The sequence below is a fragment of the Amblyomma americanum genome, chromosome 2 (assembly GCF_052857255.1).
Source record: "Amblyomma americanum isolate KBUSLIRL-KWMA chromosome 2, ASM5285725v1, whole genome shotgun sequence".
Lineage (NCBI taxonomy): Eukaryota > Metazoa > Arthropoda > Arachnida > Ixodida > Ixodidae > Amblyomma > Amblyomma americanum.
Genome location: NC_135498.1, coordinates 40,054,944 through 40,081,278, shown reverse-complemented (window position 1 = coordinate 40,081,278; position 26,335 = coordinate 40,054,944). Strand labels below are relative to the sequence as shown.

Sequence of the window (26,335 nt, the reverse complement as noted above, 5' to 3'; positions counted from 1 at the left end):
GGAAGGCAAACAGCACGAAAGGAGATGGAGGCGGTGGAGTAATGTAGGGAAAGAGGGACTAAATCATGCATGAGAGCGCAAGTGACGGGAGGAAAAAAAAGCGTTCAAACAGCGATCGGTACATGCAGCTTCGGATTGTGTTTGCGGCGCTTTCTCGCCACTCTGAGCAACTCTGTTGACCTTTCATGCTGTGAGCGCCGGCGAACTCCTTGCTTTGATTCTATCTTTGCCATCGAACTTTGGCTGCCGAAGGGCCTTTGTTATTGCATAACCGACGCTCGTGTCGACGCACGTTCGCGCCACAGAGCATGAGCGCGCAGAATGTGTTCGCGCTTACACCGCGTCGCGAGACTTGCATATTGAATTTGGTTAGCCTGTCAAAAAAAAGTACGATACAAGCCAGGTGGCATGACCTTTCGGGAGCTTTCGTATCCGCCGTGACAGCCGAAAGGTCACCTATGCATCTGTGCTTGCGTATGAGAGCAAAACCAGCTGGCCCTCATTCCCACCGAATAATCGGGTCGTCCATGGCTGTATATAGATGTATTGAAAATAAAAAAAAAAAATCCAGCCTATACGCATATTGCACACGGTTAAATGGACGACCTCTTCGGAGCTACTAATGAGAACTTAAACGCTCTTTAGAAACCTTTTAGGCGTCACAGACACGTGCTTTTAATTCCTCATGGTTGTAGTTAAACTGAGTAATTTGAATAAAGCTCATGTGAACGCTTTACAATCTATATGTATACGTATCTCACAAACATGTCACAGGGACATAGTTTAAATAGCAGTCGTAATGATGACTCTTATGCGGTAGTTAGAATGCACTCTTGCTGACGCCTTCTTAAAATAGTCGCTCATCTATATACTATAGAGCTCAACGCGGAGGCGGCGTGGCTTTAGAAACAAAAAAACAACGAATGACTGAACGAATGGAAAGAAAAATGGGCTCTGTCCTTCTTGTGTCGTAAAGACGTTCTAAATAGTCGGCATTCATAGGGACTCCGGAAGCAGTACCTACCGGTGAAACTATCGGATGAGGTTTAGGTGTACAGAAGAGAATAATTCAGAGCATATACTACAACCACACATATTATTGTGCTGCCTTCTGCCTGCATTCTACACGTCGCCCTGCTCTGCTTCGTATTGTTACGTGACGGCAAGCCGATGAAGATATGACTACATGACAGATTAATTTTTTATTTATTTATTTTAAAATACTGCAGCCCCATTCTAGGCGCTATAGCAGGAGTGGTTACATATGATGTGGTACAATTCCACGCATAAAAGTGTACATGACAAGAATTTACAGATATAAACGCTGCACACAACACCATACATTGCTACGACTCAATTGCCGACTCAAAATCCGAAATTGGTAATGCACGAATATTGCCATGCAACATTCGTGCATTGCCAATTTCGTTCCAACTCTCCACGATGGCGATGGAACGATTTAATGGCGGTGGGCCTAACGCCAGCACTCCGTTCCGCGCAATTGCCCACTTTGCCGTCTTCTAGTCCGTAACACTACCCGGGTCTGCCGAGCGATGGTGCCGATCGTGCGAACAAGGAGAATGCAGTGACGATGAAACCTAAGACGTGGCGATGGGCGTAGTAGAAGGTATGAACAGAGAAGACTATGGGCTTGCCGTCACGATGAAAGAGATGAGCAGATGATGAGCGGCTGAAACCAGGTCCACGAAGACTGAGTAGCCACCGGTCTCAAGAAGTGAACGCCGAGGCCCGTGGACGCACCCAACAGCAGGGGCTGGGGTACTGTGTTCTCATGTGTGGGAGGGCGGTCAGTGGAGTGTCTGGTCAGTAGCGGCGGTCTCGGTTCAGTAGGCTCGTAGGTCGTCGGTTCTCATGTGTGGGCGAGCAGTGGGGTCTCAGGTCAATGGCGGCGGTCGTCGTGTCTTCTGGTCGGGGCGTGGGGCGGGGCGGGGCCGAGGAGAGCGGCGGCGTCGGGGCATGCCTGGCAGGCTGGTGAAAGGTCGGAAGATGCGAAGCCACGAGCACTCCACAGAAGACCTCGGTGGAGAGCAGGCTCCTGAGCTCCGGGACCGGGAACGGGAATCTCGGCGCTCACACAGCTGCCAAAGCCCTTGTACCCCGGGCTCCTCACATACCCGGCAATTCTGGACAAAAGCATTTTTGAGCTGGAAACCGTTTATGAAGGCAGTTTTTTCATATAATGTAAGATTTCGCTCTAACAGTCAACATATCTGGAGATCACCCCGACAACAGCCTTGTATTTTTCCTATTCACGTTTTTGCTATCGTCAAAAGCGTTCCCCATTGGTTTTCTATGGCAGTCTTAACTGCTCGATGCGATCGCTGGAAACGCTCTAATAGAAATATTTTGCTACATATCAGAATAATAGACCATTACCTTCAATATTTCCATAACAGTGTCTTAGAATTTATCGATTTTCAAAATTTTTGCCCGAGAAAACTGGACTTTATATACAGAACACAACTATACGCCAATGCACTCATCGCCTTATCTAATGCGTATCAGCAATATAGACTTTGGAGGAGGGAACTGGCCCCACGAGGAAGTGATTAAATAAAAAAATAAGAAATTATTTGGCACAGGCTGTGAACCAACTCGCGCTTAAACCCCAGATGGCTACACGCAATGTGCCCTGAAGAATACGGACTCAACTGAGTTCATTGCACGATCACTGAATACCTGTGCCACACCGTGCGATCCAGACAAAACAACTCGAGGCTGTCCCATATACTGTTGAACCTATAGTTTTAACGAAAATAATGAGTACAATGAACAAATTAGGATTCCTCTTGGAAGCTCGGGCAACCCGGGATATAACGAAGTTACGGCTATAACGAAGTAATCACTGGGCCCCTTCCTACTGAGACAGCATCCGCCTCGCATTCTGGGGGTGCTGGTCTCGATCCCCAGTGCCGCCGGATACCCACCTGTTTTCTAATGGGCTCATGATTTCGCCCAGCCTGATGCTCGGCTTTTCTGGGGTTTTCTGCTTGGGAAAAGGGTCTTCGACCAAACCGTTGCGTTTACGGGCCAACGTTTCGTTCCGCCGTCAAGCAACCCTAAATCCTAAACCGTTATTGTGAGCAAACCAGCGTGGGAGGTGGTAGTTAAACTAACGATGCCAAAGGTTGCTTAAGGAGGGCAACCTGGGTCTCACAAGCCCCACCGGTAGCTGTGTTTGAAACAGTAACTCGTCGGGGCAGGGGTGCATCCCTTAACTGCTGCACTACTGCGCCAGGAGTAGTATGAGGTCTCCCCGTGATATATGAATGTAAAGTAGAGAATATCATTGTCTGCGAAGTGATAAGCTGACCGTACGCCAGGTCACTGAGGGTCCGGACCCATTAACGCTATCACGTCATACCGTTAAGGCGGAGCTTCCCACGTCGTCAACCTTTGTCTTGTATATCTGGCAGTGCTACTGCGCAGCACCATGCGATCGCCTCGATCGCTTATTTTTCTGCTTCTTACTCCCGTTCTTGTTCTTGTTGATATTTTTGTATTTACGCTGGCAGCATTGTTTGGTTTGGTTTATGGCGTTTTGACGTCCCAAAGCTACTCAGGCTATGAGAGACGCCGTAGTGAAGGGCTCCGGGAATTTCGACCACATGGGGTTCTTTAACGTGCACTGACATCGCACAGTACACGGGTCTCTAGAATGTCGCCTCCATCGAAATTCGACCGTCGCGGCAGGGATCGAGCCCGCGTCTTTCGGGCCAGCAGCCGAGCGCCATAACCCCACAGCCACCGCGGCGGCTCTGGAGTCAACATGTTTTTTGCCGATCTCTACAGTAGAAAACCTACCACTTCGCGCGCATTGTAGACCTCGCAAAGTCTAGCAAAATGTCTTTGGGAGGTTACTGGACATCGAGGCTATGTTTTCGAAGACTGTCCAGTCTCGCAAAGCTTCGCGGCTAGCCGCCGAAGGAGGAGCGAACACTCCACTTTCCATGTGGCCGGAACTTTGCAGGGAGCGCTAATTTGTGAGATTGCTATTAGTGGGACTAATCTACAGAAGCGTAACCGAACCCCTTCTTCCAGACACCATATAGACCTCGGGCCAACGTTTAACAATTCGTATACTCTTCAATACACTCTTCCTATAAACAACACACCAGGTGTGTTGCATTCTTCGAGTGGCGGTATATAGGACATTGGTTGGTTTTTTTTCGGGGGGGGGGGGGGGAGGAAATGGCGCAGTATCTGTCTCATATATCGTTGGACACCTGAACCGCGCCGTAAGGGAAGGGATAAAGGAGGGAGTGAAAGAAGAGAGGAAGAAAGAGGTGCCGTAGTGGAGGGCTCCGGAATAATTTCGACCGCCTGGGGATCTTTAACGTGCACTGACATCGCACAGCACACGGGCCCCTAGAATTTCCCCTCTATCGAAATTCGACCGCCGCGGCCGGGATCGAACCCGCGTCTTTCGGGCCAGCAGCTGAGCGCCATAACCACTCAGCCACCGCACGGTCTGCTGGCAGCATTGTGTTATATCAAGACCCAGTTGAACTGAACCTATTAAAAGGCACCTCTTGGTTTTTATTTTAAAACTCAATTGTTTTTTCTGAAAGTATTCAACCAAAAGGTTGAATAAATATTGCAACTTAGAGTATTCAGCCGTGCACTTCGTAAAGTCGCTGCAAAACATGCGCGAGAAGAAAGCTTAATTTTGCTTCAAAATAAGGGCGCAGCAAAAACTGCGGCGAGGGGAAAGATCACCAGTTTACCAGGTGTGTCAGGAAAGACCGCCACTGATATTTAAAAATGCGTTGTTTTTTTTTTTTTGAGGTAATGAGAACCTCTATGCGACATGAGAATACCAGTCTCGGCGGACTTTAGGAAAGAGGCGAATCGTATCGAATAACAAAGTGATTAACTAAATTTAATACTTTTTTCTAACTATTACTGATGAGCACTTGACTGAAATTAGATATCTGTAGCAGGCCGTTAGCAATAACCATGCCCGTTTTTAGAATGTCGAAAACGCGATTATCCCCGCCGCCGTGGCACAATAAGTAAGGGCCATTTTTCATACCGTTCGAAAACCGCGCGCCTGAGGAAAGCGCACAGCGACGCCCACAACAAATCGCGTCACACCGTGACGCACATGCCACGTGACATTATGAGCCCCGCCCTCGTTGGAGCAGCGAATTGGCGAACAGCGGTGAGCACTGCAGCGCAGGCGGGGCAGAGATTGTCACGTGTCACGTGCGTCACAGAGTGACGTGTTTGGTGGACGTCGCTTTGCGCTTTCCGCAGGGGCGGTTTCCAAAAGTGAGTTTGGCTTCCATGTTGGCCAAGTCACTACACGAGAGGAATTTACGTGAATCGGACTGAAATGCAGTGGGTCATCTTTTCGGGTAGCAAGAGGTTAGTTCAGTTCATACGAACGCTTGCGGAACGTTGGGCCGAGGCGCAGTAGCCTAATGGCTTGGGTCAGTGCCTCCGCAAGGATTATCTTTACACACTGAAACTTCTTGCAGATGTATGCGAACACTACCAAGTTGGTGCTGGGGTCAATCTGGCTCGCGTTGGTATCGTGCTGAGCAAAGGACAAAAAAAAAACTTACAATCGTACTCTCGGCTGTTAGGCAAAACAACTGGTCTTTCACTGCGGATTTCACAAACATCACCGAATACCTTGAACACTGCCGCCCCCCCCCCCCCCCCCCCCTCAATATACATTCCTCAAGAACAAGCAAAAAGAAAACAACAACATGCGTTCTTGTATGCCGCTGGGAAGAACATTGCCAACGTCCGCCGCTATAGCTCAGCGGTAGAGCACTGGTCTCGTAAACCAGGGGTCGTGAGTTCGATCCTCACTGGCGGCACTATTTTTTTTTAACGGTCCGAGTACTCGGAAGGGGAAAGACGGAAACAGTGCTCGTGCAACAAAGAAGAGCCGCTCTTGCATTTTTCAAGGAAATCTTATTCTCGCGTGAACGATGTTTCTACTTTCGACGGAGCCAATATTGGGCGCAGTATTGTACCGTGCCGCCATCAAACGCCAACGCGCCCTTGGCCTAGTATGTCGTACAACGTGAAGGAAGAAACGGAGAGAAAATGAGAACTGAAAACAACAATGGCTTTGTAATCTCAGTTTCGAAGCGGATACTAGCCGTACTTGCTGCAGGTATAGCGTAGTGCGCATAGCGTCGCTACCTCGTCGTGCTTATTGCAGGTATTGCTGTGCGCTGGCTTCGGCAACGATTGTGGTAACCTCCGAGTATTGTGCTGGCAAGAATGGAAAGGTGAATCCTCTCCACCAACACTCCTTTATCCTAGAAGTGTCTCTCACGTCAGCCGCGCAACGTCCGCACGTTAATTGCGTCTTTCGATAGAGTCACACCAGATTATGTTGTCTTCTGATCTGGTACGCGGCTATGTTGGTATACTGTGTCAATATTCTTCCCACGGTGGCTATGGCGTTGCCATTTAGCACGAAGTCGCAGGTTTCAAGTCGGCTGCGGCAGCCGCATTTCGGTGCAGTTGAAGTGTAAGGACTCCCGTGTTCCAACATTTCAGTGAAGGTGAGACAACTCTAGATGGCCGAAATTATATCCCGAGCTCTCCATTACAATGCATCTAGTCCACAAGCCAGTCCTCGCAGATTCAATGTAGTCCCATTCAATGCAGTGCCGAAAACGAAGCAACAAATTTGTGGAGCAGCACGCGGGGCTGCGTCATTAACTCTGAGTACGAGTGACGATGGGCGAGTGAGCAGACTTTTCATCACTGGGAATTTTGGACAGGCGCGTCTAGTTCCCTAGGCTGCCGCACCATGGTGCATGGGTCTGATCGTTAAAAAGAGTGCGCTGCCATCCTCCGAGACACAAGAAAGGAAAGACAGAATAAGTGGCTGCACAACAGAACGTGACAGGCAGCATGGCTTAGCGGCTCTGCCTGGGTGCAGCTCCGAATTTCTCGCAAAGGTGTCTTGAAGCAGAGGGGTTTATAGCGCAAAGGCAAGGACAAGAAAGGCCCTCTTGTCCTTGCCTTTGCGCAATTAACCCCTCTACTTCAAGATGAGATACCAACTCGCCCAACAGGAAGTTTTAATCTCGTAAAGGTGGTAAACAAATTTCAGCGACGACTCCGGTGCAGCGAAGTGCTGCTGACAGTCGGGGTGGTCAGTAATTGACCATGGATGGATGGATGGATGGATGGATACGGCTGAACCCTTTACATCGGGCGGTGGCTCAAGCCACCTAGCCATGTCTTGTGAAATTTTACTCCTGTCTTGCTTTTAGCCACCAATCAGATAACCTTCGCTTGGTTACTTCTAACCTCTTAAAATCCACTTTCCCTTCACTATCCCTAAACCCCAATGCCTTGGGTAAGTCAGCCCCGCTGCCTTCCACTGTAGGGTGACGGCCTTTACAGAAAAGTATCAAGTGTTCAGCCGTTTCCTCCTCCTCTCCGCACGCAATGCACAAAGTGTCTATCTCCTGGTACCTGACTCTATACTTCTTAGTCCGCAAAACTCCAGTCCTGGCCTCAAACAACAAAGAACTTCCCCTACAATTATCATAGATATTTTCTTTGACAATTTCCTGTTTAAAGGTCCGGTATGTTCATAGTGCCGAATTCGTCAGCATCCCTGTTTTCCACAAAGCTCTCTCTGTTCCTTTAACCTTTTTCTTAACCGATAATTGCTGATTTGCCCCCTTACTGCTGTCCAGATATTTGCTTGTCAATTTTCTAGTTCGCTTTCTCCATTTCGTGTCAACATTCTTTATATACAGGTATCTGAAAAGCGAGCGCCGCCTGTCGTGCAAACAGAGAAGCTCCGCCGGCACTTATGGTTGGAAAGGGGCTCTCGAGCAAGCATGCGCAAGGCAGCGTTCAGCAGTTCACGTGCGCTTGCTTTGTTGTTTTAGTGTTGTTTATTTGCCGGAAATGTGTGTCTGATAACGAAAGAGTATGATGGAACAGGAGAACAACCCATTTCCGTTTTTAGAAACGGAGTGGGGCGAAGAGTTTGCGCGTTGTAGCCTGAAAAACGATCATGTGCGGCAATACCTGCACTCTGCTACCTCACCGGAACGCCGAATGACCAAGTGAAAATATGCGTGAATGTGCGCCTATGCGCGGGCGAGTGTGACATTATAATGGGATGCACTTTCCTAATGCGCACAGACGTTTACGTTTGCGCTTCCTTGATAGGGCCGGAGTTTCTGCTAGCTTAACACAACACCTTTTGCCTCAGGGCACACTTAGCTAATTAGTAAACGACCCGTTGTACTATCTCAATCCCGGCTCGTGCTGATACGGCAAAGCGTTGCTTTGCGTGCTAACGGGCCGCGGGAGCGTTAGAATGAGCGGATTAAGGCGAGGCTGCGCTCGGCCGTGCTCCCGCTGTTCAGGTAGCACATTGTAGCATTAATGGTGAATGTTCATACTAACATATATAATTCGGTTTTCCTGCGTCGGTGGAAAAACTCTTCTAGAACGACCGAGCAGTGTGTACTTGGCAGTAAGCGCGAAATAAAGCAGCAACACCCGTTTCGAAACGTGCTGGATGTGCGCATTACTGGTCCCATCAACGGGTTCGTCTTTTGCGCCTTGTATCTCGTCGGGGCCTTTATTACGTACAAGTCTCGCTGTTGCAAAACGCGTGGTTTGCTTAGATAAAACGCGTTGCAGTTACATGTCAGTTACGTGACAGTTACAGCTCACATCAGTCGTCGCACTACAGCGCAGGAATGCACGGCCGGCTCATGTTTACCAACCAAAAACCAAACCACCTATAGAGGGCGCTGCCTGCGCCTTCACCACGCATGCGCAGAAACTTTTCCGCAAATGGTCAATTCTGAGTCGGGGTGTCGGGTGAGGAATAGGGTTGACACGCGCTGTCACGTATGGTCGCTGCTTCACGGCACGCTGCACGTGTCGTATCTCTCACCATGACGTCACTAGTGACGAAAGTGTTCCGACCAGTCAGCGTGGGGCACCACAACTCTTACCTCCACCCCTCCCCTTTCTTCATTTCATTCCTTTGAGTTACGACGCCAACAATGCGCTACCGGGAAACGTGGCCTTAACAGCTATCGCTGTAAAAAAAAAAAAAAACGCGAGCACATTTGCGCTGTCGCGTAGTGTGTATACCAAAGCAAAAGCTGTCGGGTCGCCGTGCATTCGCCAACGCCGGTAAATCGACCAAATTATGTGCGTGGCGTGAGGGTGGCATGAGTGCTTTGAGCTGGACTTCACAGTCAGCACTGGACCTCTTCATCTCAATGTCGTTTAAAGTGGCACCCACAAGAAAAAAAAAACATTTACAACTAACGCGTAGTTCTCACTGAACGACCCGCATCAATCAGGAAACCGAGAAGAAGATCCTCAAGGAAAGCAAAAATTTGAAGTTTCAAACCCCGAATCAAGGGACGTGATATCAGCCATGCTTGCCAAGTCTGCCTCTCTATCCAGTGGCTCTACCTCTCGACGGGGTGTAGCGCCCTCACATTCGACAGCACCTCCAGCGTCCCCATTTGTTCAGTTGGTGCTAAATAGGAGCTGCACTGTGAGTGCGCGCGCGTGCGTGTTTGTGTGCCTCCTTGATCTTCTTGCCTGTGATGTGATGCGTTGGTAATGCGTTCGTAAATCCCGACGAGCACAGGAAGTACCGTTTGATCCGCACGGGGAAAGGCGGGAACAGAGCATTGTAAGCGAAATGCATGCGATATATGGGCAAAAGAGCGCTAAATAATTCGGATGCACATGCAGACGCACCCACACGCAGTTATGAAAACGGAAATGTGGCCTGAATCTCGTCTGACGCGTAGTACATGCTCGACGCGCGAACACGACAAAGGGGCGAGCGCTGGTTGGTCCTACAGCGGCGTGTTTCGAGGCCAGCGAGCCTTTTGTTCGCGGCGAAGCTCTCTACGGGTTCCATCACCGCCTGTAATAACCCGACGCGCGCGCGGGCGACGGCGACCTAGGGGTAGAAAGAAGACCCCCCCCCCCCCCCCCCCCCCCCGCTCTCTATCTGACGCGTGATTACGAAAGCCAGCGCTTTCTTTCCGCCTTCACCTCCTCTTCGTGTCTGCGGAACAAACACGCCTGTCTTTCTCTATTATTCGCTCTCTATCTCACGAAGACGCGCTTAGCACGGAGAACACAGTAGCGAGCCTCGCTCGCTTCATCCCGGTCGCGCACGACAAAAAAAAAAAAAAACAAGATGCGCTCCCTTGACGCCCCGAGCGAGAGCCCCACGCCTCTTGGCTTGGGCAGTGTGGGCATCAGGCGAGGACGAACGAACAAGCGAAGCGTGGAAAAGAAAACAGAAATGAAGTGACGAGGCGCGAGACGTATTTCTCGCGAGGGACGGTAATTAACGGGACCTAGAACGACCGGCCGGCTGCGGTGCAAGAGACTTTTGAAGCTGGCTAGAGCTGCAAAGACAATGAGACATGGGGTCGTCTTTGAGGTGTACAGTGCGTTGCACCGTGCAGATAGCTATAGCTAGCTAAACGCGCTGCCTCACCCTGCAGGCTGCAGCGTTCTGCGAACGGAAGCGTCGTTTGCTGCGGTTGCGAGCGCGGTTACGCGACGAAAGAGCTCACTGGCTGGCCAAGCCAGGCCGGGTCGGGCCGGGCCAGACTGTCTGGCTTGCCTAACCGCGGGCTAATCACACCGAACCGCGGGAGGTCGTTCTTGCGGTCGCAAGCTGCAAGTCGACGACTGTAGCAAAAGGCGGCTCTTCTCGTGAAGTGCAGAAAAACTGCCACGCGAGCGTGAAAAGGCGGTGACAGATAGCTATAGCTAGCTAAACGCGCTGCCTCACCCTGCAGTCTGCAGCGTTCTGCGAACGGAAGCGTCGTTTGCTGCGGTTGCGAGCGCGGTTACGCGACGAAAGAGCTCACTGGCTGGCCAAGCCAGGCCGGGTCGGGCCGGGCCAGACTGTCTGGCTTGCCTAACCGCGGGCTAATCACACCGAACCGCGGGAGGTCGTTCTTGCGGTCGCAAGCTGCAAGTCGACGACTGTAGCAAAAGGCGGCTCTTCTCGTGAAGTGCAGAAAAACTGCCACGCGAGCGTGAAAAGGCGGTGACAAAATGACAGGTACAGGAAAGAGCGAAAGAGAGAGACAGTGGTTCGGTTTTCTTTCTTGGATGTCTTTCTTGTTCTTACTAGCAGAAGGCGCAGAAGTATGGGAGAGGGGCGACAGACGTAAATGGAAACGCTCGACTTTCTTTCCGGAAAGCGTCGTTTCCCACTTGAGGGCGCCGATTTTACGCCCGCGAGAACACTGGCGCCTCTCTGTGGAGAATGCGGTCTGCAGCGTCGAGCGCAGAGCGTCGAATTCGTCGCGCACCAACTGTGACGATGGAAGAGTGAGGAAGCGCGTAAAATTGGGCTCCCTAAGCGCGGTTTCTTGTCGCCTGCCTCGCAAGCTTCCAGAGCGCCCTCTAAGCACCAACTATAGAGCAAGGAATTCGGTTTTTAAGTCAGACGATTTTGAGATCTCCTCGCTTTTTTCGAAAAGAAGTTTATTTTTAGAAGTCAGAGCAGGATGGAGCGTAAAATTGGAGAGAAGGGTCAGGCTGCATTCCTGAAACGTGCTTATGAGGTCATTTTGTCTTGAATTTTCTTTTAAGGATATAACGGGCAAACTTTTATGCGCCTCACTCACACACTGCACGTAAGCAGACAGAGCCGACGTTAAAGTGAAAGGGTCCAATTACTCTCATACGTCGAGCGGGGCTATGCGTTTTACGCGACCTGTCCTCGTTTTACAAATGTTCTAACGGTTTCCTTACAACACTCATAAATTTTCACTCTCCGGATCTGTCCCACTGGCGCGTACAGTCAATCCATACCTAACAATTATATATATATATATATATATATATATATATATATATATATATATATATATATATATATATATATATATATATATATAATTGTTTCTTTTTGAGGAAAGGAAATGGCGCAGTATCTGTCTCATGCATCGTTGGACACCTCAACCGCGCAGTAAGGGAAGGGATAAAGGAGGGAGCGAAAGGTGAAAGGAAGAAAGGGGTGTCGTAGTGGAGGGCTCCGGAATAATTTCGACCACCTGGGAATCTTTAACGTGCACTGACATCGCACAGCATACTGGTGCCTTAGCGTTTTGCCTCCATGAAAACAAAGCTGCCGTGGTCGGGTTCGAACCCGGGAACTCCCGGATCAGTAGCCGAGCGCCCTAACCACTGAGCCACCGCGGCGGGTCTAACAATTCTGGACAAAAGCATTTTTGAGCGTGAAACCGTGTATGTACGCCAGTTTTTCCTGCAATGTAAGATTTGACCATACCAATTAATATATCCGCAGATCACGCTACGGCCGTCTTGAATTTTTGTTATATTAAAGTTTTTGCTATCGTCAAAAGCGTTCCTCATTGGTTTTCTACGGCAGTATTAACTGTTCGATGCGATCAATGGAAACACTTTAAAAAAAAGATCTTGCTGCATAAACTTCAATATTTCCATAAGAGTATCTTATAATTTTCCAAGTTTCAAAAATTTTGTCCGAGAATGTTGGACATGGATATTCTTTGGTAGTATTTGTATACCATGCGGCTTTTCAATTTATCCAGCTTCTATTCAGCTAGCACTTGGGGTCCAGTTTCTTAACTTCTTTTTTTAATTCTGTGGTAATTACAATGGATCACAATAAACATAGTTTACATTGCCTAATCGAGCAAGGTAAACAAGTCGCTGGCATGCTTGAACGATATGTTTGTACTGTTGTGCGATCATTTAATGATTTGAAGATGAATTACCTTAAACTTCAATCGCATTCTGCATTACATTTGACAATTACTCTACTAATTATGAATATCCGGCTCAGAGTATCTGCAGCAATTTCGCGATGTGCGGTTGCAGTGAACCAATTATAGCATTTTGTTTTGCTTTTAAATTTCGTTTTAAATATCACATTTAAACGTCAACTTGGAGGCACATTCAGATTTAAGCATCCCGAAGAAACGTTTTATGGAGGCTATTTTGTCCCTGGCATCGCACCACCTACAGAAAATTACACGGCCGCGCAGAGCCTGGTATCTGAGCGAATCAATTTAAACGTTCATTTCGTGACCTCATTTGAAGATAATTTGTATCGACGTCCATGAGAATTTGCTGCGCGAAACCCAGCCGCACAGTGATGCCCGCTCGACGCTTGCTAAAGGAAAGCTTTGTTGGCTAGTTTTGAGACGTCATCGCTACTCATTGCAAATGACTGACTTCTGATGTATGGCATAGTTCCGGCCGTCGTCGTTTTAATTTGTCTGGGCGACACAGAATTCCTTCCCTTCAGGCAGAACCAAAATTAGGGGGGCACTTAAGCTCCGCCTTAAGGGTACGACGCGACAGCGTTAATGGTTATTCACTACTTTTTCTGAATTAGTAGATCTTTCTAATTACTCACAATCATTAATATGAATCAGTAGGCATACCATACCACGTGAAATACCACAAGACACACAAATCCCCCCTTTAAAGAAGCTCTCGAACCCGGGAACTCCGGCTCGACTACTGATCCAGAGTTCCCGGGTTCGAACCCGACCGCGGCGGCTGCGTTTTTATGGAGGCAAAACGCTAAGGCGCCCGTGTGCTGTGCGATGTCAGTGCAGGTTAAAGATCCCCAGGTGGTCGAAATTATTCCGGAGCCCTCCACTACGGCACCTCTTCTTCCTTTCTTCTTTCACTCCCTCCCTTATCCCTTCCCTTACGGCGCGGTTAGGGTGTCCAACGATAAATGAGACAGATACTGCGCCATTTCCTTTCCCCAAAAACCAATTATTATCATTATTAAGAAGCTCAACGAACGTGCCTCAGTGGCCTAAGGGCCGCGTGTCTGACTCGGGACCCAAGAGTCGTGGGCTCGATTCCCAGCTAATTACTCCAGCTTTCCTTGAACGTAAATACATAACTTTACGCCCTTATATATGCTGCGACATTATAGTTGCAATTTGACTCGAGTTTCATTCAATTGCACATCTTCACGTGTGACGTCACAACCCTCTCGACCAATCCTGAATTAGCGTGACAACGCGTACGGCTTTCCATTCGAATGTCCGCTCTAACGCTGTCGCGTTAAAAGGCTCTGTATTGGTCCTCTTTTCAGAGGGTACGCGCAGCAATAGTAATAATAATAATAATAATTGGTTTTGGGGGAAAGGAAATGGAGCACTATCTGTCTCGTATATCGTTGGACACCTGAACCGCACCGTAAGAGAAGGGATAAGGAAGGGATTGAAAGAAGAAAGGAAGAAGGAGGTGCCGTAGTGGAGGACTCCGGAATAATTTCGACCACCTGGGGATCTTTAACGTGCACTGACATCGCACAGCATACGGGCGCCTTAGCGTTTTTCCTCCATAAAGACGCAGCCGCCGCGGTCGGGTTCGAACCCGGGAACTCCGGATCAGTAGTCGAGCGCCCTAACCACTCAGCCACCGCGGCGGGGAGCAATAGTAATGCAGCAGCAGTTTCCATCACAGAACAGTACTAATGTAACAAAACAACAGAAACAAATATGCGTGTATAACAACGCCCGCCGCGGTGGCTCAGTGGTTAGAGCGCTCGGCTACTCATCCGGAGTTCCCGGATTCAAACCCGATCACAACGGCTGCGTTTTTATGGAGGCAAAACGCTAAGGCGCCCGTGTGCTGTCCGATGTCAGTGCACGTTAACGATCCCCAGGTGGTCGATATTATTCCGGAGCCCTCCACTACGGCACCTATTTCTTCTTCTTTCACTCTCTCCTTTATCCCTTCCCTTACGGCGCGGTTCAGGTGTCCAACGATATATGAGACAGATACTGCGCAATTTCCTTTCCCCAAAAACCAATTATTATAATTATATAACAACACATTTCACAGTTCGGAACTTTAATTCACACAAAATTATTCTAACAGTGGTGGGCTAAAAGAAAATGTTTTCGGTTCAATGATTTCTTTTAGTTGATTTAAGATAATTTCATTGGGTGTCTTGAATAACTATTCTTGCGAAGATGAGACGGGGCTCCAAGAAATACAACGCAGCGATCAACGCGCAATATTAAAATAGTACGTGTAGCATTGCAGTTTAGAAAGGTTACGTTAGAGCGAGCGCACTGCAAGTGTTTAAGTGCGCCTGGTTGTCGGCTGCGCTTTGTGGTTTCATTTCGCTCCCCTATATATAACGCGTTTTGCGAGACATAAATGAAATTTGTACGCTGTTAACTTCTCCAGAATTCCTGGTAAAGCTTAATTATAGAAAGAGGTTTTGCGAAAGCATTTTATTGCGCATTCAGAAAAAAAAAACGCGCACAAAAAATGCTAGTTGAGAGATTGTCACGTTCCTTTACTCTTAGGCGGAGCTCTGAAAATTGGTTCACGGGAGCAGGAAAGTGGTGCAAGTGGGGCGTTTCTGATGCATGAGCATCTATGAACGATCACCTCGTCGACATGGAACGTATAGTCACCCAACTGCTGCTTGCACGGGTCAGCGGTACAGCGTACAGGCACTTGTGAGTTGGCAATGCCCGGGGAAACAATCAATTTCTCCGCTTAATGCGTCTATAATGTGATCTAACTTACATGAAAACGTTTACACGCCGTCACTTCAACAGGGCAGACAATCTGGCCATTACATTCAAACAAATCACCGATTACTACAAGGAGGAGCACCGGCGCTACCCGGCCCCTTGTAAGGGTCTGGATCGCGCTGACGAGCGCCTCCTCATCAAAATTCTAACACTGTACTGTGCCCGGCGGTGCTTAAACACTTCAATACATCCTTTGATGGCACGTGCCAGTTCTGTGGGGAGGTGTCTGACACCTTCCACATGGTTTGGGCGTGTCAATCTAACCCATCTATCCCCCCCAACCCCAACCCCACCAGAGAGGACTGGGAGGCGGCCCTGCTCGGCTGTCAAGACCTGAAGAGCCAAAAGGCCTCTGTTCAACGGACGCGGGCGGCGTTGCTTGCCAATGGGGCCCCGGAATAGGGGCTCCACCTAGTATTGTGAGGGGAACGGGCCAATAGGGTCCTACCCCAATCACCTTTCTGTAAAAATTTAATTGCTTATAAATGTTTTTCACCACCATCAACAGGGCATTTATCCAAGACTGAAAAATAAGAAAAAAGAGGAAAGAGGAACTATTCAAAATAAACTCCGAGAACATCAGATCTGCGCAGGGTATGTGAGCTAGGACGTGTGAGAAAAGACGAGATCAATAATAGAGAGTTTTAGTTTCTTTTCTTCTTACACTCCCTCCTTTACCCTTGCCTTACGGCGCGGTTCAGGTGTCCAACGATATATGAGACAGATACTGCGCCATTTCCTTTCCCCCCCAAAAACCAATTAATTTTATTATTATTATTATTATTATTATTATTATTATTATTATTATTATTATTATTATTATTATTTAGTTTCACGTACGTAAAGGCTTCACGTACGTAGAGCTCTTACGGGTGACCAGTGCGCATGCGCAGAACGCAAAGGGTATGAGCGAGTCTCACGTACGTACGTGAGATTCGGATTCTTACGTTGCGGTCTTTGCGTTGCTTGCGCACGTAGCGTTGACAAACACGGCGGCACCCTGCCCGCCGCTTCACGGCGATAACAGCTTCGTCGCTAATCCCTCGAGGCGGTATGGTGTTCTAAACTGCTGTATTCGCCTTCAATTTGCCCATTCTTACCCTCGCATAAGGCTTCAAGCGACAAATGGCTTTTGTTTTTCAGACAGAAGGGCGATTTTTCAGCTGCTAAGCCTGACGAAGTAGCGTTGGTCGTCGTCATAGCAACGGTCTCGCTATGAATGGCTTCGCTTAATGACTTGTCTTGGATGATTTTGGCTACAACCAGTGTCTGTGTTTCTTAGTAGATGGCGCTAGGCGTAACGCGCGGCGTGTTTCGCGTACGTGTAACTATAAGGGTTTCAAACCACCTGCGTGCAGGCTACGTAGACTTCTCACGTTTGCGTACGTGAACCCTCTGCGTACGTGAAACTAAAACTCTGTAATAAACCCAGGACGTCGCGTGGCGCTTAATGATTCAGTGACTAGAATTAAAAATTTTTGCGTGACACACACACACACACACACACACACACACACACACACACACACACACACACACACACACACACACACACACACACACACACACACACACACACACACACACACACACACACACACACACACACACACACACACACACACACACACACACACACACACACACACACACACACACACACACACACACACACACACACACACACACACACACACACACACACACACACACACACACACACACACACACACACACACACACACACACACACACACACACACACACACACACACACACACACACACACACACACACACACACACACACACACACACACACACACACACACACACACACACACACACACACACACACACACACACACACACACACACACACACACACACACACACACACACACACACACACACACACACACACACACACACACACACACACACACACACACACACACACACACACACACACACACACACACACACACACACACACACACACACACACACACACACACACACACACACACACACACACACACACACACACACACACACACACACACACACACACACACACACACACACACACACACACACACACACACACACACACACACACACACACACACACACACACACACACACACACACACACACACACACACACACACACACACACACACACACACACACACACACACACACACACACACACACACACACACACACACACACACACACACACACACACACACACACACACACACACACACACACACACACACACACACACACACACACACACACACACACACACACACACACACACACACACACACACACACACACACACACACACACACACACACACACACACACACACACACACACACACACACACACACACAGTTCGGCGAGCGTCATTAATAAACCTAACAGTGCGGCCCAATTATAAGACTCCCGTCACGCGTCAACGCAATTAAGGGCAGCCGAGTTGACGCGCAGACTCCGATATGCAGAGTGTAAGAGCCTCCATGCACGCCCTCTTCCTTCTGCCGTTAACAGAAGGATAGAACGAAGGCGGGGAAGAGGCCACAAGGGAGGGTGCGGTGATGAGCGAACGAAGAGAGAAGGGCTGATAAGCGAATGAAATAAGTGGAAGCTAAAAGTTGCATCGCCCGATGGCCTCGTGCCGGCCATTAGGAAGAGAGCGCCTGCCGGCGCGGATTTATAATTTAGGGCATTTTTAATAACGTCTCGTCGCCCCTCGGAGAAGGCTCGGGCGGGTTCCTCCCTGAGGCGACAACTGGCACGGGGCATAATTATTTGCCGCTTAGCGCCGACACCGCTGCGCGATATCGCCCTTCGATCACGCGCCACAGGACTCCCCGTAAGGCTGCGTTGTTAAATGAGAAAACGGAAATAATGAACTAGCTTCGATTCGCGTTCGAAGCTTATACAATAAAAAAGAAGAAGAAAAACTCGGATGAAACATGTCTTTTTCTGGATACTTTTTTTTCTTGTTGCTCGCACGCCAGAGATAATGGCGTGAGAATAGCTTTAGAAAATAAATTTTCTTTTTTGCATAGAATCGCAGCTCTCATAAGATGACTCCTCCAACTTATGGCTTATGGGGGCTTAACGTCCCAAAGCGACACAGGCTATGAGGGACGCCGTAGTGAAGGGCTCCGGAAATTTCGACCATCTGAGCTTCTTTAACGTGCGCTGACATCGCACTACACACGGGCCTCTAGAATTTCGCATCCATCGAAATTCGACCGCCGTGACCGGGATCGAACCCGCGTCTTTAGGGCCAGCAGCCGAGCGCCATAACCACTCAGCCACCGCGGCGGCTCCTCCAACTTAGCCGCGCACGGCACAGAACTACTCCACGCACAAAGGTTATCGCTGTAAAAGAACGGTAGCAACAGTGTTACAAGATTAATCGAGAGATCGATCGGTCAATGAATGAATATGTCACTCACTCACTCACTCGCTCACTCACTCACTCAATCAATCAATCAATCAATCAATCAATCAATCAATCAATCAATGAGCAGTCAATTAGTCAGTCAGTGAATAAATCTATGAATCAATCAGCCAGTCAGTCCGTGACTCAATCAGTCAGTCGGTCAGTCAATCGACCAATCAATTAATCAACCAGCCAATTAGTCAGTCAGTCAGTCAATCAATCAATCAGTCAGTCCGTCAGTCAATAGACCAGTCAATTAATCAACCGACCAACCAATCAGCCAGTCTGTCAGTCGATCAATCAATAAACGAAGTCGATTTTTCTGCCTGTCAGTCGACTACATTTTGTCTACGCTGCCTGCTAGCGCCACATTTCCTGCTCGAATCTGTCTATACCGACATAAGCTAAAGAAACGCCGCCGGTGCCGAGAAGAGAGACCGCTATGCACCGGCAATGTGTAGCACGTGTGCCGTCCCATTGGCGTTGCAAGCTATGAATCCGAACGACTACGGACGGCGCGATCAATGATCGGCGTACCGGCATTCACAGGCATAAAGAAAATAATGAAACAGATGAGTTAGACAGTGACCTCGGGCGATCGGTGTTGCACAGGGCTGAGCCACGCAGCGCTAATTGGAGGGCCCAAAAATGACGCAGTGCATAGGCGCACGGTGAGGCAATGCCAAACTGCCGTGCACAATGGAATGGAGCAGCGCGCGGGCCGGGATTGCGGGCAGTCAGAAACTGCGCCTGCAGCTGCGGCAGCTCGATGAGCTGCCGTTGCGGGTTACAATGGGGGCAGTCGAAAACGCAGCCGGCTGGCAAGGCCACGAGCGAATTATTTCGTTCGAGCTCGTACAGGAACTGAGGGCTTGTTCTGGTTAAGCGGTCCGTTAGTGCCATTAGCAGCCTTTCAGGGCGACTTCGCGTAACGAATTTTTTTGCTTGAGAGTGACTTTATTCCTCTTACTCTCCACCCGCGCGCGGTGTTTTTGCAGGAAGCCCGCGTGCTGCTACAAGTGATACAATGAATCTGACTGACTGATGCTCCCATCTAAGTGGGATATATAAAAGGGGCCGGCATCTGGAGTCGATACTCGAAGTAATATGAGTTACTCCTTATCCAGTTTCACCTAATTAGTTCCCATTACTTGTAGTCACTATATCCACAAATAATTCAGGCAAACTCATCTGTAAAATGATCAATCAGACGGTCGGTCAGTCGGTCGTTCAGGCAAACAATGAATGGGTCGCTCGATAAGTCCGTCGGTCGTTCAGGCAATCAATGAATAGGTCGGTTGATCAGTCAGTTGGTAAACGATTAAGGGAATCATTCAATCGATGCACTGATCAACCAATAAATTAAACAGTCATTAAATCAGATGATCATTGGAACCGTCGATCAATCAGTCAACACTACACTATCGGACTCACTCACCCAATCAATCAATCAATCAATCACAGTCAGTCGGTCAGCAATTAAGATAATCATCCAGTCGAAGGACTTAACAGTGAATAAACCAATCAATCAATAAATATACCGATCAGTCGTTCAATCAGACAGTCATTGAATCGGTAGATAAGTCAGTCAGTCACTCAGCCTTACTCACTCACTCACTCGCTCGCTCGCTCGCTCGCTCAATCAATCAATCAATCAATCAATCAATCAATCAATCAATCAATCAATCAATCAATCGCACGTCTCGCAGTGTAGGAAACGTGTAAGAGAATACTCGCGAAATGATAGTTTGCAGTGTTGTGCCACCGCGTGTACAGGAAATACGGCGTTGCGTTTCCGATCGCACGTCCGATGGCCGCCACCCCACATAAGGCATCATCCGCGGAATGGCTCGCACCGACAAATTGCTGGGCGCCCTAATGCTCCCCGCCGGAGACGGCCGCTCCGGCGGTCTGAACTGGAGCAGCCGGCCACGTACATATATATACCATAACCCGCCGCGCCCCTCCGCACATACACCGACGAAGCCTGCCCGTCCTTGCCGTTAACGACCTCCAGGCTTTCTTTTCCCTTTTTTGCAGCCCGCATATCTTCTTGCTTCACCCCCATTCTCTCGTTCCCTCACTCCGGCCCCCTACCCGCGCAGAAAGAGGAGGTCACACCCTGTTGTTCCTCTCGCGTCTTCGTTCGCGCTTCGTCCTATTGCGTCTAAACGGATGCTTGGCCACTCCGTTCGTGCCCGTGGGTATCGTGTGGCTCAATCGCTGCCTCCGCCGCTGATATCGCTGCGGGCGTATTGAGGATCAATAACGAAGCGTTCGCGCATCTATCTCTATTTTCTCGGCTCCCTTCCTTTTGTACCACGCCTTCTGGTTCCTTTTTCTTCTTCTTCTCGTTAGCCCCTCCCGGGAAAACAACATCCTCCGAGCTCGACCGCACTTCCGCAGTCAGCGTGTGGGTCGGCTGGCCGGGCAAACAGTGCGGCCAGCAGCGTGGATGCATTACAAGCGACGAAAGAAGCTTACGATTGATACGGAGTAGGCGACTGAAACCGCCTTACGTACGAAAGATGCAGAAAGGAGCTGGGAGGGAGACGAGAACGAATAAGGGAAAGTAAAGGGCAACCCGAAAGGGAAACGTAGGGACATATGTCAATGAAGAAATGGGGAACGCAAGGCAAGACCGAAGGGAAAACGAAGGGTTTCCCTTTCCTTGGCTTCATTTCGAACAGAAAGGAAGAAAGGGTAGAAAAGAATTTCCCTTTCCTCCTTTATTTCTCTTCCAGCGAAGGGAAACTAATAAGGGAGAGGGAAGCCTTTCCCACGTCATCCCTCATTTTCCTTTCAGCTTCTTTCTGCACTCTTCACTGGTTTCTTCGCCTGGAATGGTTTTTGAAAACAGTGGGCTCTGTGTGCGCTCATGGATAAACTGCTGCTTGTGGTCCTCTCGACAAGCTTGCTTCGTGCCGGTCCATGAATCTCCGGGAATCTGACAATGGAACTATCGCTTCCCGTGTCCCCAAAGGCGAAGTGGCTCCCTTGGTTGTTTGTACACGACAATAGGCCACGCTACCAGAGGGTCGACGCTGATTTCCTTTTAGCTCCGAACTCTGCCGCTTTGACCGAGTTTGGAATCGAGCCAGAAGATGATGAGCGCAGAGGGGCAAGAGCCAATCAGGGACAAGCCACACGGCTGCACGCGGAGTCCACTTGTAAACAAGTGTGTGCTTGGGCATTATAGTTCAGTTCGAGAAGATGCTTGACTCTCAGACTTCGGAAACGTCAGCAAAATACGCGTTACAAAGTCAGCGTCGAGAGTTGCAGCTACATTATAGGGGGAGAGGCAAAGCGAATAGACCAGAGCAAACAAGAAACAGCAAAAGTTGTACCGCGATAGCGCTAAGTAGCCTGCGTAGCAGAAACGCCGGCGTCTTCTGTTGTCTGCGTCGTTGGCCGTCAGCGAAAAATCGGCGAAAAATCCCCAGAGAAGCAACCTAAGGCGCAGGTGGGCCACCGAGGGCACGTGAACTTGTGGCGTCATTCCGAAACGGCCACCGGATGGTGAGCAAACTGCCCGCCGTGGCTGGTGGTTGCAAGGGTTGCTCAGTATCAAGAGCAACGTGGGTTGCACAAGGCCCACCACTGGGACCACCTGCTATCGCAGGGCTGTGGCGCAGTGCTTAACAGCTGCACCACTGCGCCAGGAGGGGTATGAGGACTCACAAGGATATTAGAATGCCAAATCAGCATTAACCCAATAAAGCTATCACGCCATATCCTTTAGGCCGCACTTAAGTGTCCCCTCCAAACTTTTGTCATCTCTTCGCGCAGCCTTTTTCTGTCATGCAAGACTATCAACCCCGAAGTAAGATTCAAATACATTAGTGTGTCGCTTTATGTCTGCAGTGGCGAGGCTTCCACTTCGCAAACGAGAAACAAAGTCGTGTCTTCCACCCAAAAGCCGACGTGGTGTTCCTCGTAAACATTTGGCAATCTCGGCAATCTGCACGCATCTAAAGCTATAGTGAATAACTCAGGAGGTGAGCCGACACAGCAAGTGTAACGGCACAGTTGACGTATATGTGTAAAAAAATCCGTATTGTTATGAACTTCTTTCCTCATGGAAGTTAATACGGAAGTGTACGTCACACGGAAACAAATTTACTGGTTCTATCCCACGTAGACATCGCCCGCTTCATCCGTAAAAATACGTTGAGCCAGTACAATCCGACAGACCATTTGCGAGCAGAGTATACGACAGCTGAACGTGCTTTTTCCCAGTAAATCATTGAGCCTTGAATAATTCTACAAACAACGCGTCTCCTGCATATACTCTCGGCCGGAGAAGTAAACGGACCACGGAAGCGGATTTTAAAATTGTTAAACGCCATTAGCGCAAAAAGTGTCTCACGTTGGCAACGTGTGCAGCCTTTGGGAAGAGGAGACAAAGCGGAGAGAAGAAGAGAAAGGAGAGGGCAGGAGAAAGTGTTGGTGGTGGTAGTTGTTTTTTATTAAAATAATAGTAAAAAGGAAGGAAAAGATTTTTGCTAGCTCTGGCATCTGCAATCGATACTGAAGCACCTGAGCTGGGGCAGCGGAAGCAAAGGATAGCAGGCAGAATGGAGAAATGAAATGAAAGAGGTGAGGGACAGGAAGAGAGGAAAGGGGGAGAGGTGAAAGTGGAAATAGTGTGAATTGGTGGGAGGTCATTAATGGCGAGAGGAAAACCTCGGTCGCCAATCAGAGTCGAGGATTAGAGAGAGTGACCAGAGGGTACGGAGTGGACACATAGTGACTGCTGGATTGGAAACGGGCGAGTGGAGAGGGCGTACGAAGTGTAACACTGCGATTGGTGAACCGGATCACGCCATCCGCTACCGCCGGAGGGAGCACTAATGCTAACGCATACTCTGCTGCGTGAATTTCACCGCCTGTGACTTTTTTTTCTTGAAAAATGGAAAAGCAATAAAGGTTCGCTCTGTCGTTAGATAATAAGCATTTCAGAGCGTGGTTACCACACTGACCATTTTCCGACTTTAGTAATGCGGTTTTCTTGATTTTTACCTTACAGACACTTTCGAGGACCATTAATTTTTGCTGCCGCCTGTACAGCCACGCTCATATGCCCATATGCGCGCGAAAACGAGGTATGCTTTAATTAATTTTCATGTCGTAAGCACCTGGGGAAGATGCCGCGAAACGAGTGCTGCAAAATTAATTACTGTTCTGGCTGTCGTGATCCAAGCGAACCTCGGCTGAAGGCCAGCAATGCTCGTACGGAAAATTGGAGCTGGCGGCACGATCTCAGCGTTCCGCTTTTTCCTTCAGGCGCACAGCGGACTGAAATCACCGCTAGGCAGTACTAACCTTCGCTTTTCTTTACATTTGCTCTCTTTTTTGTTTTTCGAAGCGGGAGCGGGTGATCAAACCTGCGAACTATACAGATACCACCGCGTCGGCTCCGCTATACAAGAAATAAATGTTTCTGCTAGTACTACTACTGTACTATTAGCCCGTGCGCCAGTTGCTCATACGGAGTCAGATCAGGTTCTCATCTGGGCCGACCTGATGCGCGAGGTACTTGGGAAGATTGAAACGAGCGAAAACACGGTTCCGATGCAACCGACACACACAACAGCTGACTTACAAACGATGTGTTTATTGTCGGACCACCACACTAGCGATGCACTCCCAAGGAAGCTAAAACTACGCCCTTTTTCCGTCTAAATCGGTGCAGCGTTTAAGATGCAATACAGGCGGCTTCAGCTGCAATCAGGCCATGCACATTCGAAAGCTTTTTCGCCCGTAAAAAAACGGCTCATAAGTGACTGGTGTGAAGCAGTTCCTGCCAATCATGACAGCAAGCGATTTTGTCTAAACCTCAGACGTAAATACGTGCGGTTAGCTTGGCGATTGCGGCCGTGATTGGCTTACTGAAACTGCGGCTTCTAACGGCGTTGCACTGTTTGATAGTTAGGAGGAGTGCAGAGGGGCTACAGGGAACGCTGTACAGGCATGTAAAGGCACCGGAGTGGACAAGCTGTAGCTTCTTATATATGGCTGCTTCGTGTATAAAGGAACGCGGGAGGAACAACCCCGGCGGACACGGCTCCTACTTGCTGATGAATAATGTATAAATCTCTCGTGTAGATCTGGAGCTCCAACCCCCTGCCCGCCTCCGATCGCGTCGATAACCTCCAGCCCCTGCAAGAGAGGTCGGTTGCAATCAAGCAGCGAGAGGTGATGTTGCGTTGCTGTTATGTTTTCTCGTTGCTTCTAAGCAGGGAAACAAGAGAAAACACGCATATATAAGCAGCACAGAAACGAACGAGCGAACCTGAAGGAATTCGTCCTGACGTATTCTGGTCTTAAAGGGGGAGAAAAAAAAACACCCCGCGAGGTTGATTTATTTATTTTCATGTTTAATGCAGTAAGTACGCCGTGCCCGCAGTTAAACAGCCCCTTTTCTTTGACCTTTGACACGCTCCGACCTCACATGAGGTCACAGCAGTGACAGTGGCAGTTGAGTAATTCACCAAGTGAAAAAAAAAACTAATAAAATTTACAGAAATAGTGCAACAGCAGCAGCAGCAGCAGTTTTTTTTTTTGCAGTTCCGTGCAATCAATTCCACGACAAGAGAGAATGCATAGGATGTCGCACTTATACGAGCTCAGAGAGCGCTGGCCTGTCTTTCCAGTCGACAATGCAAAAAAAAAAACAATACAGTTGGCTATGAAAACTCAGTCAACTTCACCAAGCTCCGAGTGACGAGATTAACTGATTCCAGGGATGTTGATTCAAACATACGCCCACCTTGATATTCCTGTTTCTTGAACGCGGCTTAATTGACAGGAGTGAAGCCCATCTTCATTGCTCAAGAGGCAGCAGGGTGGTATTATGGGGCTACATATTTGTAAGTGGTTCACACTGACATCGATGTCGCATGCACCAGAAAACGTTGCTCGGAGAGGCGGCATCCACAACACAACAAACAAAATGAAAGAAAGACCTCTGAGATTTTTAGCGTTCTTCATGGTGTGAGCAAGTGGACGTGACAGATATCGTTTCTCGAAGGAAAGCTCTATTTCACGACAAAAGCTGCAAAAGATGTTTGATCGCTGAAGCCTGACCAAGCTTGAATAAAAAATAAAATGAATATTGCCGAAACTCGGTTTCGAATGCGCAGCGGCGGCCTGTGCACGAGAGCACTATGCTGTCGCCGCTGCCTATAACGCCTCGTGTTAAACTGTAACGTACTCTCGCACTGTGCATTGCACGTCGTCGTCTTGGTGCCTCTCGTCTCCTC

At 48.9% G+C, this 26,335-nt stretch overlaps 1 protein-coding gene and 1 non-coding gene across 3 annotated transcripts in view; both read left to right on the top strand.

The window, feature by feature from the left end:
- The window catches only part of LOC144121061 (uncharacterized), a 209,986-nt gene that overhangs the window by 46,140 nt on the left and 137,511 nt on the right, over positions 1-26,335 (top strand). The gene's annotated exons all lie outside the window — the stretch shown is intronic.
- On the top strand, positions 5,781-5,852 carry TRNAT-CGU (transfer RNA threonine (anticodon CGU)). The gene has a single exon. It is a non-coding gene; the product is annotated as a tRNA-Thr (tRNA).